This window comes from Lagopus leucura, unplaced genomic scaffold (genome assembly GCF_019238085.1).
Source record: "Lagopus leucura isolate 7727_CA_CO unplaced genomic scaffold, USGS_WTPT01 Super-Scaffold_1, whole genome shotgun sequence".
In the NCBI taxonomy this organism is placed as follows: Eukaryota; Metazoa; Chordata; class Aves; order Galliformes; family Phasianidae; genus Lagopus; species Lagopus leucura.
Genome location: NW_024962250.1, coordinates 40320712 through 40337739, shown reverse-complemented (window position 1 = coordinate 40337739; position 17028 = coordinate 40320712). Strand labels below are relative to the sequence as shown.

At 43.6% G+C, this 17028-nt stretch overlaps 1 long non-coding RNA gene across 1 annotated transcript in view; it reads left to right on the top strand.

Moving 5' to 3' along the window:
• LOC122177340 overlaps positions 1-16770 on the top strand; it is a 57850-nt gene extending 41080 nt beyond the window's left edge. The window contains exons 5-6 of the long non-coding RNA XR_006178059.1: positions 14095-14143; positions 16722-16770. This is a non-coding gene — a long non-coding RNA (uncharacterized LOC122177340). The remainder of the gene's footprint in view (positions 1-14094; positions 14144-16721) is intronic.
• The last annotated feature ends 258 nt before the right edge of the window (positions 16771-17028 follow it).

Below are 17028 nucleotides of genomic sequence, written 5' to 3'. Positions count from 1 at the left end.
CAAGCTGCAGTCAATGAATGCTCTTTAAAAAAAAACAAACCACAAAAAAAGCCCACAACAAAACAAATACATATATTTGTTTTCTTCTCTTTGAGCTCATCGTTTAGGGCTAAATCTGTTTGTAGAGCTAAATGAGAATGACAGGAAGCAAAATAATGTGAGGATGGCTTGTAGGCAATGCAGTGAAAGCTGGCCTTATTTTCTCCTTTCTAGCCCAGCATCTGTTATGGTTCTCAGGCCAAGGTCTCCATAGGAAAACAGACTTACCGCCTACACATGGTTAAAGATAATTTATTTGACAGAAATAAAAAGGGCAATCCGCTGTACAAAATGCTGCTGGTAAGGGAGAGGAAAAGGAATAGTGTGTGCTTCGATAACGCTTTGCCAAAACCTGCACTGCGAAAAATGATCCTCGGATGACTTTGGTGGGGGAAGCAGTGATCTGAAAATTGCTGTGGTAGATAATCAGATGGACAGAACATCTATATGCAGTACTGTGGTCCAAATGAGTAATTAAAGGCCTTTGAGATCATCAATCCCAGCCCAACCCACCGTGCCCACTGCCCACATCCCTCAGAGATGCATCTCCATGGCTCTGGAACACCTCCAGGGATGGTGACCCCACCACTGCTGGGCAGCTGTGTCAGGGCAGCACTGCTCTTTTAGAGATGAAATGTTTCCCAGCATCCAGCCTGAACTCCCCTGGTGCAACTTGAGGCCATTAGCTCTTGTCCTAATTTATTTAGGTTATCTAAATAATAGGTTGAAGAAGACTCATGCTGGAAACAAGTTGAAAATGATGAAAAATTTGCCCTAGTAGCAACAGACTCCAGCAGTGCAATGTGGGTAACTTAGAGATAAAAAGATGACTTGATCATAATGTGTAAGTGCCTACATAGGGAATAGAAATTGCATAATGGGCACTTGGAGTCTTGCAGACTCACATGTAACAAGATCTAGTGGCTAGAAGTTGAGGCCAGTCTAATTTAGAGTAGATATAAAATACATGCCTGATGATGATAGTAAATAACCAGTGGGATGACTGATGGGGGAATGTGAAACTTAGAATACATACAGCACTGGAAATATGCAAGCCAATTAGGTATTTTTCAAGAAAATGTGCTGATTATTTTAGGAAGGTGTGCTGACTGGTTCTCAGACAGGTAGGGAGCTTACAGGTTAAACAGTCTATGAGTTCCTGGCTGTGTGGTTATGGTGTGGAGATAGGAGAATGATATGGTTGCCTCCGTGGCCTGGTTGGAGTCAGCCTTGTCTAATAAACCAACAGAGGGCTGCAGGGGTTTCCCCAAATCCTTACCCCAGGCCCATCCCTCATGGCCCCACATCTGGGCCAGGCAGACATGAGGTGGAGAGCTTTGCAGTACCACTCACCCTGCATGCATTGAGGAAGAGGAATGCATGGAGTAAGATAAGAAAGCAATTGTTGCAGCTGTCAGTGCGACATGAGGCATTCTAGTCCTGAAGATTGGCAGAGGTTAATTAAAAGTGTGAATTTCAGACGATTCTATTAAACTGGTACAAATCTCATTCTGAATACTCGTTTTTCATTCTAATTTAATTTAAGGAATGGTGCCGATGTGATCTAAGTTGGGAATTGTTCAAACCCAGAATGATGATATGCACAGGAAGGCCCACGTAACTTCAGTGGTGTGAACAGCCTAGAGCAAAAGCGTCGTATACCTTGTGGGAAGGAGAGAGGTGTGCAATTAATTTTTCAACTAGTGGGTTTGTTTGACCCTTCTCACTTGTCTGCCTTTGCCATGCAAATTAGATACGCTTCAAGCACATGTCAGAGCAAGATTTCCCTCATCTCCATGAATGAGGACATCAAAAAACCGTTAACCAAAGCCTGAATACGGTTTTCCTTGAGAAAACACTTGGTCTTTCATGAGCTGGCATATTGTACGTACAGTAGAAGGTTGGAGCTATAAATGGCATTTCCTGGTCTTCAGTTTCACATAGCTTAACGTGCTCATCATCTACCCTGCAGAAATTATTTTTGGAGAGGAGTTGGAGACTCTTCCATTATTTGAAGTCCTTTCTCTCTTTTATTTTGGTCAAATGGAAACCTGACTTTAAGCACTTGCTGTTGGGTCAAGTGTATACTGTGTTCTTGATGCTCAAGAAAGGGTTTCAAGGTTTTCAGTAGAGCTGGAGTAGCTTGCTAGGCACAATCCATGCTTAAAGTGTCTTGGCTGAAGTTGTTTCAAATGCTGTATTTCCACACAGAAACTCACTGGCTACTTTGTTTAGAGGAAATCTTTCATGTGGATGCAAACACGATGTAAATGCTTCATGACACCCTGCTTTTTGTTCCAACCCAGCTTCAGGAATGGTGCAAGAAGGGCGTTGTGCCAGCTTTTATGGTTCACCAGAGGACACCATTTGGGGAAGCAGAAACTGGAAGATGTCTCAGTACTCTGAGATGCAAAAAGTAAAATTTTCACTGGCTTGACAACAGGGGAACTCATTTTATCTTGCTTTAGAAGACTGAAAGGGATGGTTTAGGTGTATTCCGCAGTAGCAGGTATTTAATACAACAGGGTTGTTCCAGAGCTACAGGCACTCACTGAACATTGTGCCTTTTGGACTGTGTCTGAGAAAGTGAACTGTGTCATATTCTGTTGTGTATCTCAGGAACGCTGTTTGAAAATGAGTGTCAGAGAAGTTTGAGTCTAATTCTCATTAACTGTAAGTAACCATAGGAAACATTTGGAGACTCCAAGTGTCAGTTCTGAGAGATATGTTCTACACTGTTGGACTGAAAATACATAAGACTGTTTTTCTTTTGCAAAAGCTTGTGCATCCATCCAAAACAATGACAAGAGAGCAAGACCCACAGTGCTTTGTGTTATTCAGTGCAATCTCATGACAATATTTAAGATGCTTTCCAGCGCAAGCCGTTCTGTCGCTCCAGGATATGATTCTGATTCTATAATAACACAGGAATTAAGAATGAAGTGAACTTGCTCTGCACACTGGGACTGGTCCAGCAGTGTAAACAGAGGGATTTTTAGTTCCAGGTTCAGTTTTCTTCTGGGCACGAAGATCTCTCAGTAGGCTGCTGGGTAACTGCAAATCCTAACTAATGAAGTTTATTTACATCTCTCTCATTTGCTTTTTTTTTTTTCTTTTTTTTTTTTTTCTTCAGAATGACTGTTCTGGGCAAAGAAAGAAATTTGGAAAGAGAGAAAGTACAGGAAAACCTAGGGGGTATGAAGCTCTCTTGAGGTTATTTAGCTGCTTCAACAACAATTTTAAGGTTTGGAAAGAGATTTCTGGTCCACTTGGATCCTCTGGGGCCTGTTTGTATAGCCTGAGATTAACAAGTTCATTCAGCAATGTAACTCACAGAAGTGTAAGAAGGAAGCTTTAGTGCCCTGGTCCTTTGCAGCTCTGCAGATCGTAGAACCGTAGAATCATGGCCGGGGTAGGAAGGGACCTCAAGGATCACGAAGTTCCAACCCCCCACCACAGGCAGGGCCACCAACCTCCACATTTCATAGCAGCCCAGGCTGCCCAGGGCCCCATCCAACCTGGCCTTCAACACCTCCAGGGATGTTTTGCTCTCTCTTCTCCAGATTTAAAGCAGATGTTCACCATGAGGTCTCCTCTGCTCCCAGCTTCATCAGCACTATATTCAAAGATGTTTCTCTAAAAGAAAGGAAACAAAATAATTTCATCTGTTCCCCCAATAGCAGGAGAAAAGGTTGATTGTTCTCACCTTTATGACTTCTAAATACTAGAAGTTCCATTGTTACCCCACGCCCTCCAGCCCCTCAATACCTATTCCCTGTGCCAAATTGCACCTCTGTCCATCTGAGCAGTTTTATCTTGCTGGATGACTGAACACGTCTGCTTGCCATATTCATTTTTTCCCATATTTCCTACATCTTCCTTACTTAAAATACAGTGCTCAGAAGGTGGGGTGAGACCAAAGCATCCTGTATCCTATCCCCCACTCTCCTGATTGTATCTCCCAGTGAGATATGCCTTTCAAAGAAGAGCAACACAACTCGCTCACAGGGTAACAAGCTACTAATACCTGCAAATCACAGCTACTAAAAGGCCCTTGAAGATAGGGAACAAAACCAGGCATTTGAGATGATGCTGACAATGACAGCTACTAAGATACAGAGGTGTAGCTGGACAAACCTCCATTTCAACTATTTTTTTACTGTTTCAACTTGAATGAAATATTGGCCACAAGTATGGATCCAGCTAAAAGCAGTTCACCTGCATTTTTGTCATCATTAATACTGAAGGTCCTCAGAGCTTCTCAACCCACTCTCCTGTCGCGACAGTAAGCTATAACTGAGCATAAGTGCTATAAGCTGTTCCAGTATTAGGCTTGTACACCTGACATACTGACAGATAAATCAGCATAACTGGCATTCAAACATGCCACATTTCATTTAGCTTAAGAAAATAAATAAGATATGATGGTTCTATTCATGCAGAAAGGAAATTGTGCTGTCTCAGGAAGTGGGTGTGCACATGGTTGAATGTATGCAAAACATATAAATTGAATGAACTGATTTGACATTAATTACACGTTTAATTTTCCCCACAGTAAACTGCATAGAGAATAAAAACAATTCTGAAAGGAGGAAATGAAATCCCACTTCTGCTGCCTCTCAGATGCATCCAAATTGAGTCTACATCTGTGATTGCTGAAGTCTGACTGTGTGCAGACAAACGTGGTTGATGGTGCTGCACTGACTGCCCTCGTTTATTCTGCAGTGATGTCAGTTCCAAACCCACTCTCCCACACAGACAACCCATGGTGACATGGTTAGTAGGCATGGTGGTGATGGGTCAATGGTTGGACCTGAGTCATAGTTTCAGTAAGGTTGGAAAAGACTCCTGAGATCATCCATTGAGAGGAAGGAGTAGTGCAAAGCTTTCCAAGTTGCTGCTGGAGTTGAGGGAGAGATTTTTTTCTTCATCTATGCTCTTCCTGCCCTGTCTGGGGGCAGCCTGCAAGGCATTTGGGCACTTAGAAGTAGGCAGCCATGGCTAGGTCCAGATAGAGGCAGGACACACAGCATGCAGTTCTTTTTGTTGTCCATCTCCTATGTCCCAAGCACTTGTAGGGTGCAAAACTTCCTCAAGATCTTGGGTCCTGATGGGACTTTCAGGGCTGCTTAGATGAAGATGCTGGATTATGTTTAGGTCTCCAAAAGTATCCTGTATCCTTAATTGATCACTTCTGCATCTAAATTCCCTTAAAAATTGTCTTGTATATAGTTCTGAAAATACAAAATGAATCATCAGGCTCAAAAGTGTTTCACATACTGAGATGGCCTGATGAAATTTATCTGAGAGCATTCATTTGCCAATGGTATCCTGGGCTCCATCAGAAGAGAGGTCAGTAGGGGCAGGGAGGTTATTGTCCCTTTCTAAGTCTGCCCTCATGAGGCCCCATCTGCAGTGCTGTGTCCAGGTCTGGGGCTCCCAGTACAAGAAATTGAATAAATCTAATGTCCTCTGTGCCAGAATAGGAGCTTTGAGAGAGAGTCCCTGATCTGTGCAGCACTGAGGTTGTGCTCTTGAAATGGAGATCTTATCTGCTGCCATAGCATGTGGCTCTGCACTGGGGAAAGGTTAGAAGGCTGCAGGCACTTTGTAAGTACAAACAGTCTGGAAAAACTGGAGAACTCATACAATTTAGAATAACTAATTACTTTAGAAACTGAGGACAGCTGGATGAAGGATCTGCAAATAAACCTCAGATTGCTGTAAAAGAATTGAAAAGTCACCCTGGAATATATATTCTAGAGTATGTGTAATAAACTCTTCCTTCTGTGCAATTATGGAGAAGTCTCAGCTGTCCAAATGTGGGCCTCAGGAAGCAAAAAGGGCATCAAATAATGGGAGGCAGTCCAGAGAAAAAAAAAATCAATTAAAAATGACCAAGGATCCAGAAAATGTGCTGATCAAAAGGGCTGGGGTTGTTTGGTTCAGACAACGAAAGCAGCAGGGAGATGTAAGGGAGTTTAAATGTTTAAAATATTGCTGCAGAGGGAAAATGCCAAGTTTTCATATTTAGTGCAAGAAGTTACGCGTGTGAAATGCAGTAAGGGATACAGGGGTCAGTCAAAAAGGAGGTCCCCAAACCTCCAAAAGCGGTTTAGCACGGCAGGAGGAGAGTAGACTTGCCTGGGGCATGGGAGAATCTCCTTCCATCCATGGGTCTGACCCATGGTGCTCTGACAGGAGCTGAAATGTACCCTGTGAGAAGGGCAGGCTGGGTGACCTCTGTCACGGCTGGGAAATTAGGCCCTTAGTTTTGCTATTTTGTATTTCTCTCTGTAAAATGAGGACGGTTCATAGTGGGCCACTTTATTACCTTAAATCTGTTGGAGATTATGAGGAGATTGGATGCTTCAGGAGCAAAGGGAAGGAGACATGCAAGCACCTGAAGTTGATCTGCAGCCTCTTAAATATGTAATTTAAGTGGTTGTGATAAAACTGAGATGCTGCCATGCTAAGAATCCAGCAGGGAATAGGGTCTCATTTTCTTTCTTTTATGCAGCATTGTTGAATAAGATGTCAGAGACAATGTTTGAGAAAGCCTCTCTGGACCAAGAGCTGTGATCTTTGTTTTCCTGGGGCAGAGCTTGCAGAGAAGCCCAATGGCAGCATCCTTGTGGCTGTCTGGGGAGATGAAGGAGTGATGCCTCTCACTGTACACTGTCCTGCAAAAAACCTGCTCTTAGGGTCAGCATGTTCCCATTTTGTATTGGGTTCTCCCAGCTCTGAGAAAGAGGATTGCTTGCTGGGAGGGGAGCTCAAACTGGTGCCCATCTCAGATGGGAGCTGGGGCTGAAAACACATTGTCTGAAATGCAGGAATGCTGAAGCGTCACAAGACCACTTCCAAATTTGGTTGTCAAATGCTGAGTTTTCTTGAAATGAATTCATGACTAAAAATATTCAGGCTTCTCTTGAAGCAATTTGGGGTCTGGCACCCAAAAGAGACGGAGGAAGAGGAAATACAAAAAAGGTTGTAATGTAGAAACAGTGTCTTCAGGATTCAGGCATGTGGATGGAGCAATGGAGCTGACATGTTTTAATAAGCTACCAGTGATGAACTGAGCTGTGTTACTTTGGTGGGCAGTGGTGATGGTGGATGGTGATAGGACAAGGGGGAATGGTTTTAAGCTGAGACAGGAGAGGTTTAGGTTGGATATGAGGAGGAAGTTTTTCAGCCAGAGGGTGTTGAGGCACTGGCACAGGTTGCCCAAGGAGGCTGTGGATGCCCCATCCCTGCAGGCATTCAAGGCCAGGCTGGATGTGGCTCTGGGCAGCCTGGGCTGCTGGTTGACGACCTGCACACAGCAGGGGTTGGAGCTGGATGAGCACTGTGCTCCTTTGCAACCCGGGCCATTCTACCATATTATGATGAGTTAGGATAGGGAATAGCTGAGACATCAGCAACTGAAACAAAAGACCGAAGACAAAGACAAAACCTTTCACAGCCGGGAGAGGTTTTAATTGTCTCCAAAACATTCTCCTCCATCTCTGTTTTTTCAGAGTGCTGTGATTTACAGCCAGTACCAATTCTGGCAGACCAGATCCCTTGGAAACGATCTGACTGAGCTCAAACATCTCCTTTAGAAAACGTCCTTCTTTGATTTAATGACTTCACACGGTTGGGAACTCATTACCTGAACAAGTAAATTACACCACTAGCTAATTGCTTTGTTGTTCAAGAAGTGCAGTCTGTGTTTTTGGCCAGATTTTTTTCCTGCCTTGTCTTTCAGCCACAGATCCTCATATGCCTTTGTCTGCAAAGATCCCATCTGAAAGATATCTATTCTTTTATGCAGTTACTGAAAAATGACATTGATTTATCCTGTGGTTAAACTATACAAAGTGAGTTTTTTATGCCTTTTGCTGTTGGGCAAGTTTTCCAGCCTGAAAACTGGAAAAGATGTCCTTTTCTACATGGCTATCTCTGCAAAGCTCTATACTCCATGGGCAATCTGCGTTTAGAGAATGTTTATCCTAGGTCACATTGTGCTCTTAGAGGGTGAGCTTGTTCAGCAAGAACATTTAAGTGGTGATTCTGAAATTTAAATTGAGATGTTGGAAGTGAGGAAGGACTACTCTCAGCTCAGTGACACCGTATCTGATGAAGGGCTAGGTATGAGTGAGTAATAAGGTATCTTTGTATTTAACGTAGTGCCTAGCTGGGATTTGGAGATTAAAGAGCAATCTTTACACCTCAGGAGTAATTTCCTGATTAAATGGTGGATTTGGAATAATACAATAGGCTATAACACATATGGAAAATGGAGAGAAGGTTATGCATTTGAATCTGTGGCAGCATAAGTGCAGATTTTCATGGAAGAAGCAGCAAAACAATAATTTATTCAGCATGATTTCTTATCAAGAAATTGCCTATTTATAGGTAAGAGTTATGTTCATTGTTGTGGGTTTGGAGCTGCTGATAATGATGAACATCTAATCATTCATAAAAATTTATATTGTGTTTCCTTGCTGCATTGTTTCCTAACAGCCTTGTTGATTCAGCTCGAGATAGTCATAGAGTAAATGCCTCACTAATGTAGAAAGGATACAGCATTCATACAGTCATGAATTATGGAATACTGATACTTGATCTACTTATCAAGGTATTTACTATGAGCCTGTTTGGACTAAACAAACAGAGGTGTTGGCAAAAAATGAAGAAAGAAGGATTCAAGATAACTTCAGCTATAATCCATAAGGAATTCTGCCTTTACATCCGTCATGATGGGCTCTCTGCACTGTGATGGGATCAAGGGAACCTATCATGTCCGCTTCCATCCAATCCCCACAGCCATGTCTTCTCTACCATAAAATGATTTAATTCATTTCCCATCTCCCAGTGGGGACCAAATCCTCGATGTCACTGTACTAACAGCTACAGATCTTCAGACAACCAGCTGAAACAGGTTCCACTTTCTGCCTCTGTATTTTTGTTCCTGCATCTTCCTTTAGTGTAAATTGCTCTGGTCGCTTTGAGGTGCATTTCTGTCCCTCCCCAGAGACCCACAAAAGGCAGTGGAAATGCTTCCTTAGCATTTCTTCACTAAACCTAAAAAGCCCAAACTTTCCTGTGAGATCACCAGTCCCTATGGGCTCTTTATAATCCTTCCTAGCAATTACTTCAGTGGGTTTTTTTTCACTCATCACATTGGTGCCTACATGGCCTATCTGCTCCTGTCAGCTGGTGAGTGTCACATAGGACAGATGTTCTTCCCAAAACACGGTGCTTGCACAGTGTTCTGATATCTCTACAAAGGAATTACGTTAACACAATGGCTATGTTAAATTATTTTTCTCCAGGCCTTAAGGCCATCCGGTTCTTCCTCTTGATATTCCCGCTTTCCTCAGAGCTGACAATGCTTTGAGAGGTTTAATGGGAACACTGCTAATTGACTGCCCAGTGTGACAATAGAAAAATTAATATTCTCTGAGGAACTCCTCTAGTAGTCTTGTTATGAAGATATATTTCCTCTTTTAACAGTTTCTTTTTCCTAACCTCTTCCTTCTCCAGCTTAGTGTTAACCTAAGCCTCATCTTGTTATGTATAATTTTATACTTTATGAAATACACTTGTGGCTAAGCTACCCCATGAATTCAACCAGTAGTATTTTTTGTCTAAGACTCTTCTCCGCTATACTTGTAAAATTCTGTTTCATTTTATCTTCATTTCCATTATCATTGTGTCTTTAACTACTTTTCCCTGAAAGAGTTGAACTAAATTCTGGCACGTAACTAAGCTTGAATTAAATACGTGCTTGTATCAAAATCAGTCTTTACAAGCCTTCCTCTTTATCTGGATATCAGTAGTCCTGCTCTTAAACAGTGCTTTGCTTGACCATGTTGTTTGATTATAATTTCTGGCTACTTCAGCTACCAACGGCACATTTCCTAAATGTAAGATCTGATACTTATCAGATTTGTAGCCTCAATAGCTGGAACTTATTGTTCAGAGTCTTGTCAGTCCAGGCTTTTGTGTGACTACTTTAATCCAAGAGGTTCTCAAGAGACAAAACCCATCTAGTTTTCAAGAGGCAAAGGAATTTTTCAGAAATCTCTTTGCCTTTCTTCTATTCATGAAAAAGGACTCTTCCAGAGCTGTGAGTGCTGTTGACCAAACACTTCTGAAATGAATCCTTCCTTCTCCTTCTATCCTTGATCCTCAACTGTTTTTACATCCTGTCATGTTCGTACTGCATCTGTAGGTGATAGTTTATCATTTCATGACTTGTTTATAGGCTTTTTCTTGACTTCAGCAGCCTGCTTATCTTGGTTTGCCTTGCCTTTTGCATCCTTCCACCTCCCCACTGAAACTCAGCTTTATGAACTGCTGCAGAACAGGTGGAAAGGGATGAAACGTGGCCCATGGCTCTGAGAAAGTGGATGCTCTACAATGAATCCAGGCCTACAGCTGCCTTCTCTATTTAGGAGAGAATATGAGAAGCAAGAAAATGCTGGATGTAAAGTGCCTCTGAAAGCTATTGGGGCATCCACTGGGCTAAACTCTGCCCCTATACGAGGCTTATCCTGCCAGAGCTGCAGGAAAATGTTTGGATGAGGAGCTGTGAGATTTGGTTTAGTAGCTTGTGGTAGTAATGGTGATGGGAGGATGGTTGGACTAGATGATATTGTAGGTCCTTTCCTACGTTATGATTCTATGCCTATATTCAGCTATGGTTCAGCTTATACCTCCAACCTTGATTTCTGTGCTTACTGTAAAAAGGAGCAGCAGGGCTTTCATTCCTTGGGTACAATGACGTGCTCATTACACATGATGGTGTAGGCAGAGGACTCATCCAGTTCGTGGATGAGTGCAAAGCCCAGCTTTGATGGAGGAGATACTGAGCCCCTGACCATGGAAAGGGCCTCTGCCTCTTCAAAGCACTGCTGTTGGTTGAACACTGTGTGGACAGTATGTGGAATCTGAAAAGGAGCAATGGAAATGGAATGATACGGAAAAGAATGATAGAAATTAGAGCTGATAGGAGCAGAGGGCATCCATTTTGAGGCCTTGCAAAACAGCTTTGTGTGCTGCTGCAGATGAAAGACTTTTTGAGGAAAGCATGGCTCCATAAACCAAGCTCTGCCTGGCCAAGCAACTCTTGCCATGTCTGCAGTCAGACCCCTTTCACTTACTCTTTCGGTGCCCCAACATCAAATTGTGTCTTTGCTTGCAATGGGCCCAGACAAGAGATGAGAAGCAGCAGCAGGAGGAAAAGCCAGAGAGCCTGATACTTCCTAACAGGGAACCAGGAGTTGAGGGCTGCATCCCTTCAGGCCCTTCCAGCCCTCTCCTGCTGGGAGCTATCAGATGCACGTGCCTTTCTGTTCTGTTCTGTACGTAAGGAAATGATGCTTATCTGTTCGCTTCCTGCTGGTGCTGTGCTTGTGTTTCTTTAGAACTATGAGCTCTTTTCTGACCCAAAGGGAAAAATGTATATTTTGGCATGTCTTGCCACTAGCTGCAGGTACAGAGCTTCTCCTGAAGCATGGAATGACCTCAAAAGACCTAAAGCAAGCAGGACTTAAATGGAAAAATGGTAGAATTTGAGCAACACTTAGTTGTTAAAACTACGACTTATTTTTTAGTGGCTAGAAGTAGGTACAAGAATTTGCCCAACACTTTCTCATCCTTCCTGCAGCCAAGCTTTGTAATGCATTACAGTTTTTTGTTTGGTTAATAGAAAACAAATCAATTTGTGAGCTTTCTTACTGAAAACGTAATCTAATCATTCCTGTAACAGATTGCTGGGTGCGAGGAACGAGATTATTTTGCAAGGGTTAAGAGTAATTATTGACTAACAAACATGCCTGAAATCTTGTACTAAGAAGCATGGCTGTTTTTTGCTCTTCAAGAGAATTAAATTTAAGCAATGCTGTTGTGATGCCAGTGCCAAAAACAAAGCGTGAGATTCTTGAGAACACTGAACTCCTGGTGACCTCTCCAATGACTGTATTAGCACTTAGCAGTAGCTGGTAGGAGAGAGGCATATTGAGAATGGATCACAGGTGTAACCTACTGCTAAAGGAAACCTACCTAATACAGATTCCACTCACCTCTGAATTACTCCACTGGATTTCAAAGAAGTTGCATCGCTGTAACGCCAGAGGAAAGCAATAGCAAATTTGTAGTCAAGTTGCCATTTCACTGACATTTAGGTATGTTTACAAATGGAACACATAAAGATCTTAAATTCCTCTCTTGCTGACGTTGGACTCAGAAGGTCAAATGCTTATTGAGGAAGTTCTTTGTGATAATTTTCTCAGCAATGTCTGGAGTTGGGGCCACAGTTCTCCTCTGTCAGTGGGGGTAATCTTGTGCTCAGAGCCTGGTATTTGGGGGTTGTTGGTGCCATCGCTGCAGTTTGCTTCATCAATAGCCTCAGGACCTGCCCTACTGGCATCCTCAGACTGGACCTTAAAGTCAGGCAGGGTGAGCTGATGAGCTACTAATTACAACCTGGGATGTGCTCTGATAGAACAGAGATAGTGTCTGGACGCTGAGAAGCGGTCAGGATAACATGCATTAGCCTTGATCTGATTTTTTGCAAAGTCTCTGGTTACAAAAAGGTCATCAGTTAATCAAACTGCTTCACCAAGTATGATCATGTGGTGCTTGGTAGCAGCGATGATGTGAATGTGGTCTCTTTCTGCTGTTTGTATGTATAGGCATTGCAAATCTTTCCTACTGATGATACCAGCCAAGCAGTAGGACACAAGGCTAATACTGGCTGGTATCATTGCTCTGGCTTTGCTGTTGACTGTGGTAGGCAAGAAGCTATCCTGGCTGAAGTCAGCGATCCCAGGGGTGAAACATGGTCTCATCCCTGAGAGAATGAACCACACCAAGGAGACACATGCAGGATGGTGAAACAAGCAGGCTCCATTTCACCCTTTCCCAAAAGGAACAATGAAAGGAAAAGCAGTGGCACAGTGGTTTTATCTCTTCCATGTCACTACATAAGTCTATTGAACTGTAAGAAAAAGTATCAGCAGTTAAAGATGAGTGCATTTCTGCTCCGAGTGGTGAGCAAACAACCTCTTGGCTGTCAGCAGGGACATCCAGGTCAGCACAAATGAAAGTCTGGCTACCTCGAGGCTGGATAATTCAGTGCAGCACAGGATCGGTTCTGGATGAGCTTCTCATTAAAGTAGCAGTAGCAGGGGGCGTCATGGGGAGGTGATGCTCTCATGTTGCCCAACGTCATGGCACAGTCAGGGAGGGGAAATACTCAGACACCTATGGACAGCCTGGTCTGCAGACACATCAATCCCTTTTATCAGGTGAGGGTGAGCAGCTCCTCACCATCTGAATCAAAACAAAACCTTCTGTCACTGCCATTTCATTCCCATGATAATGAGACATAGCTGACAAGCTGAAGGGCTCACTGTTCAGAGGCACAGACCCAAAAACGGTTCTGGTTATGGCAGTCTTTCCAATCAAGATTCTGGACTGGATCTGAATTGACAGGATTGCAAGCAGGCTTTTTGTTGTATTCTGCACTAGTAAAATCGGGACCGAGGGTACCCAAAGCTCTTAGTGATGGCTGTCCCCTGTGGTCTGAGTACAAGGGCCTTTTGCCTCTGTCCCCAGGGTATTGGTCCATTTGCAGCAGGCACAAAGAAACAAGAATCCAGACAAATGGTGAGGCAGAGCGCAGCTGCGGCTAAAAACAGCAATGCTGGAAGTGGCTTAAGCTGGAAGTAAGAGTTAATGGCAATAGGAGGTGGAAAATATAACTCTGCATTTTCCAGCAGAGGTGAGAGGCGACTAATGGATTAGAAATCAGATGCAGCCCTACTGTGGATTTACCAAATCTGAAAAAGAAAGAAAGAAAGAAAGAAAAAAGCAACAACAAGAAAACTCCATTAGTGTAATACATCTTTCACACAGCTGTGTCCAAGCAGCGCGCTCCATGTGGGGAGGGAACAACAATTTCCCCTGCCTTAAGCATTAATACATTAATGTCGTTTGGGATGAAGAGGGAGAAAATGAGAAATTGAATGCATGAGAAATCTTGTTTCTTTGAAGGGACAGCCATGGGACAGAGGTGAATCCTGCACTTCCAGATGCATGGGGATGCTCGGTAAGGACTGCTGATGTGTTGTCCTGGCCTTATGTTGGTGCTCTTTGCTGTTGAGATCCTGGTTTAGTTCAGGATTGCTCTCCCTCTCCGGAGCTGCAGATAGATTAAGAAAGGACTTTTAAGAGGGCACACAGGCAGGATTCAAGAAAGCTGATGCTGCCCCTGGCTTTACCTGAGGCTGACTCCTTGGCTTCAGCATGCTTGAGATAGCATGGATTTGGTTGCTGAAGTCTGTCATAAGCACACAGCCACTTGCCACCCCCAGACTACTTCAAGCACAGGTCATCTGGATATCTTTGAGGATCTTAAGAATTGCAATATGAGCACTTCTCACAATTGTCATTGCTCTAGAGAGCAAGATGCTGCTGGTTTTAGCAGGAACAAGCCACTAAAATACAGAAACACACAGGAAAAGGTTGACTTGCAACACAGGAGGAGGTCAGTACTGTGAAGCCAGGAGCAGTGGGAACCTGCCCACCACCAGGGCCTATCCTTGTGGTCCCTCCTGGCCACCAGGCTGCATACGCTCATTGTCTTTGAGAAACAGGTAAAGGCTCACTGATGTACTTGCTGTGCTGTGGGGACAGGAATAGGGGTGAGAGGCTTTCTGCACATCATGCCCATTTTCTCATTTCTTTCCTAGCCCTCTAAAAGCCTTTCACTTGTTCCAGTGTTCCTCAGGGAGAACACACTGGCTCCAGCAGAGAGGGCTGACCAGGCTGGGTACCCACACTGGAGCAAAAGGGTCAGTCCTGTGTACTTCTCTCCATTGCTCAGTATTTGATCCCTGCCATTAAGGCACACTGCTCTCTGGTTGAATGACATTCTTCATGCCATAGCTCAGTGCTGCTGACCCAGCCTGACATGAGAAGCCATATAAGGACACTGATGGGATGATTATTTTCAAAGCGTTTGCTGGGTGTGATTACAGAAACTTCAATTTTCAATGGCTGGGATCCTATCAAAGACGTTCTCAGTGTGTTCATACATATCTATAACTTCAAAGAAAGGTTGAGAGGGTTCACATCCCTTCCTGCTTGAATACTGGCCAAAATTGCCTAGTTAACTTAAATTACCTCCTGAGACTGATCGCAGCAGGGCTTTCTGCTTTTATCTAGCGAGACATCTTTAACAAATTGTTAAAAGAACTGGACTCAAGTTTCTCTCTGTGTGTCCTACGGATGGGTCATCTTTGCACTGTGAGCTCCCTGCACTGCTTTCTTTTACTGGTGGGCTGCACAAATTGCTGTCCAAATTAACCCTCTCAGTAAAGCCCAGGAATGTGTTAGGAACTGCAGCTGGACATGGCTGAGAACTCTGGAGTTCTCTGCAGTACTGCATCCAGGCCTGGAGCCCCCAGCACAAGAAAAACATGGAACTCTTGGAGTGGTCCCAAAGGAGGGCCACTAAGATGATCAGAGGGCTGGAGCACCTCTCCTGTGAGGAAAAGTTGAGGGGACTGGGCTTGTTTAGCTTGAAGAAGAGAAGGCTCTGGGGAAACCTCATGGTGGCCTTCCAATGCTTGAAGGGAGCAGATAAACAGGAAGGGAACGGCTGTTTGTGAGGGTGGATAGTGATGGGACAAGGGGAATAGTTTGAAACTGAGACAGGGGAGGTTTGGGTTGGATATGAGGAGGAAGTTTTTCAGCCAGAGGTGGTGAGGCACTGGAACAGGTTCAATACCATGATATTATGGTCATGTCAGGAGAGTTGATTTATGTGACTCAATCCAAGTCTTTCAACAAGATCACGATCCAGAAAGATGGATTCTTTTGTGTTCCTGATTTACTGTTTCTCCTGGGGTTGCCCAGCTAAAAGCCTAGAAATGGATCAACCAGAAACAAGTAAATGTTCTTAATTAGCAGCAGCAGCACCGCATCAATTATGGTAGGTGGATGGTTGGACTAGATGGTCTTACAGGTCTTTTCCAACCTTAATGATTCTACAATTCTATGCTTCTATACTGCAGGCATTTCCAAAACTTGTTACTGCGTTGTCATTGTCAATGTAATTCTTTCCAACCCTATCACAGCTAAATATTGGATTTAATGACTTTCAGAATCTATGATCAGGGTTCCCAGAAGATGTATGTATATTAAAAGACAAGAAAAGATATCCAAACAATAAAACGAGTTATTAGCAAAGCAGAGATCCAGGGCAGGGTATTTTTATACCATTTTCCTTGAAGCTCCAAGGCATTTACCCAGAGGGTGGTGAGGCACTGGCACAGGTTGCCCAAGGAGGCTGTGGATGCCCCATCCCTGCAGGCATTCAAGGCCAGGCTGGATGTGGCTCTGGGCAGCCTGGGCTGCTGGTTGGCGACCTGCACACAGCAGGGGGTTGGAGCTGGATGAGCACTGTGCTCCTTTGCAACCCAGGCCATGCTAGGATTATGATTCTATAAACTCCAGATTATCTGTTTGTTATTACAAACAGTCCTTAGGACACGCATGTGCAAAATATAGTCTGCATGACGTAGGTTCTGTCATCTTAAAAGAGTATATTCTCTCTTCTTCACACTTTTAAAGATACACACAGAACCTTGACTTTTAGTGCATTTGTTTTCTGTGTCTGGTAGGTCTAGAATTGCCAGCAGCTGCGATCAGGCTGTGCTGGCACAGAAGCACCCTGCTATGCGGTTCAATGGACAAGATGTGGCACTGAGTGACGTGGTGAGTGGCCGTGGTGATAGGTTGATGGTCAGACTAGATGATCTCAGATGGTCTAAAGATGATCTGTTAGACCATCAGGTCTAAAAGACCTCAGATGGAAGGAAGGTCTTTTCCTTGCATAAAGATTCCATCATTGTATGATTCTGAGACGTTTTTCCTTGCTCTGAGGCTTAAAGCTTGTGCCGTATGCTTGGCCCTGCTTGATTCAGTAAC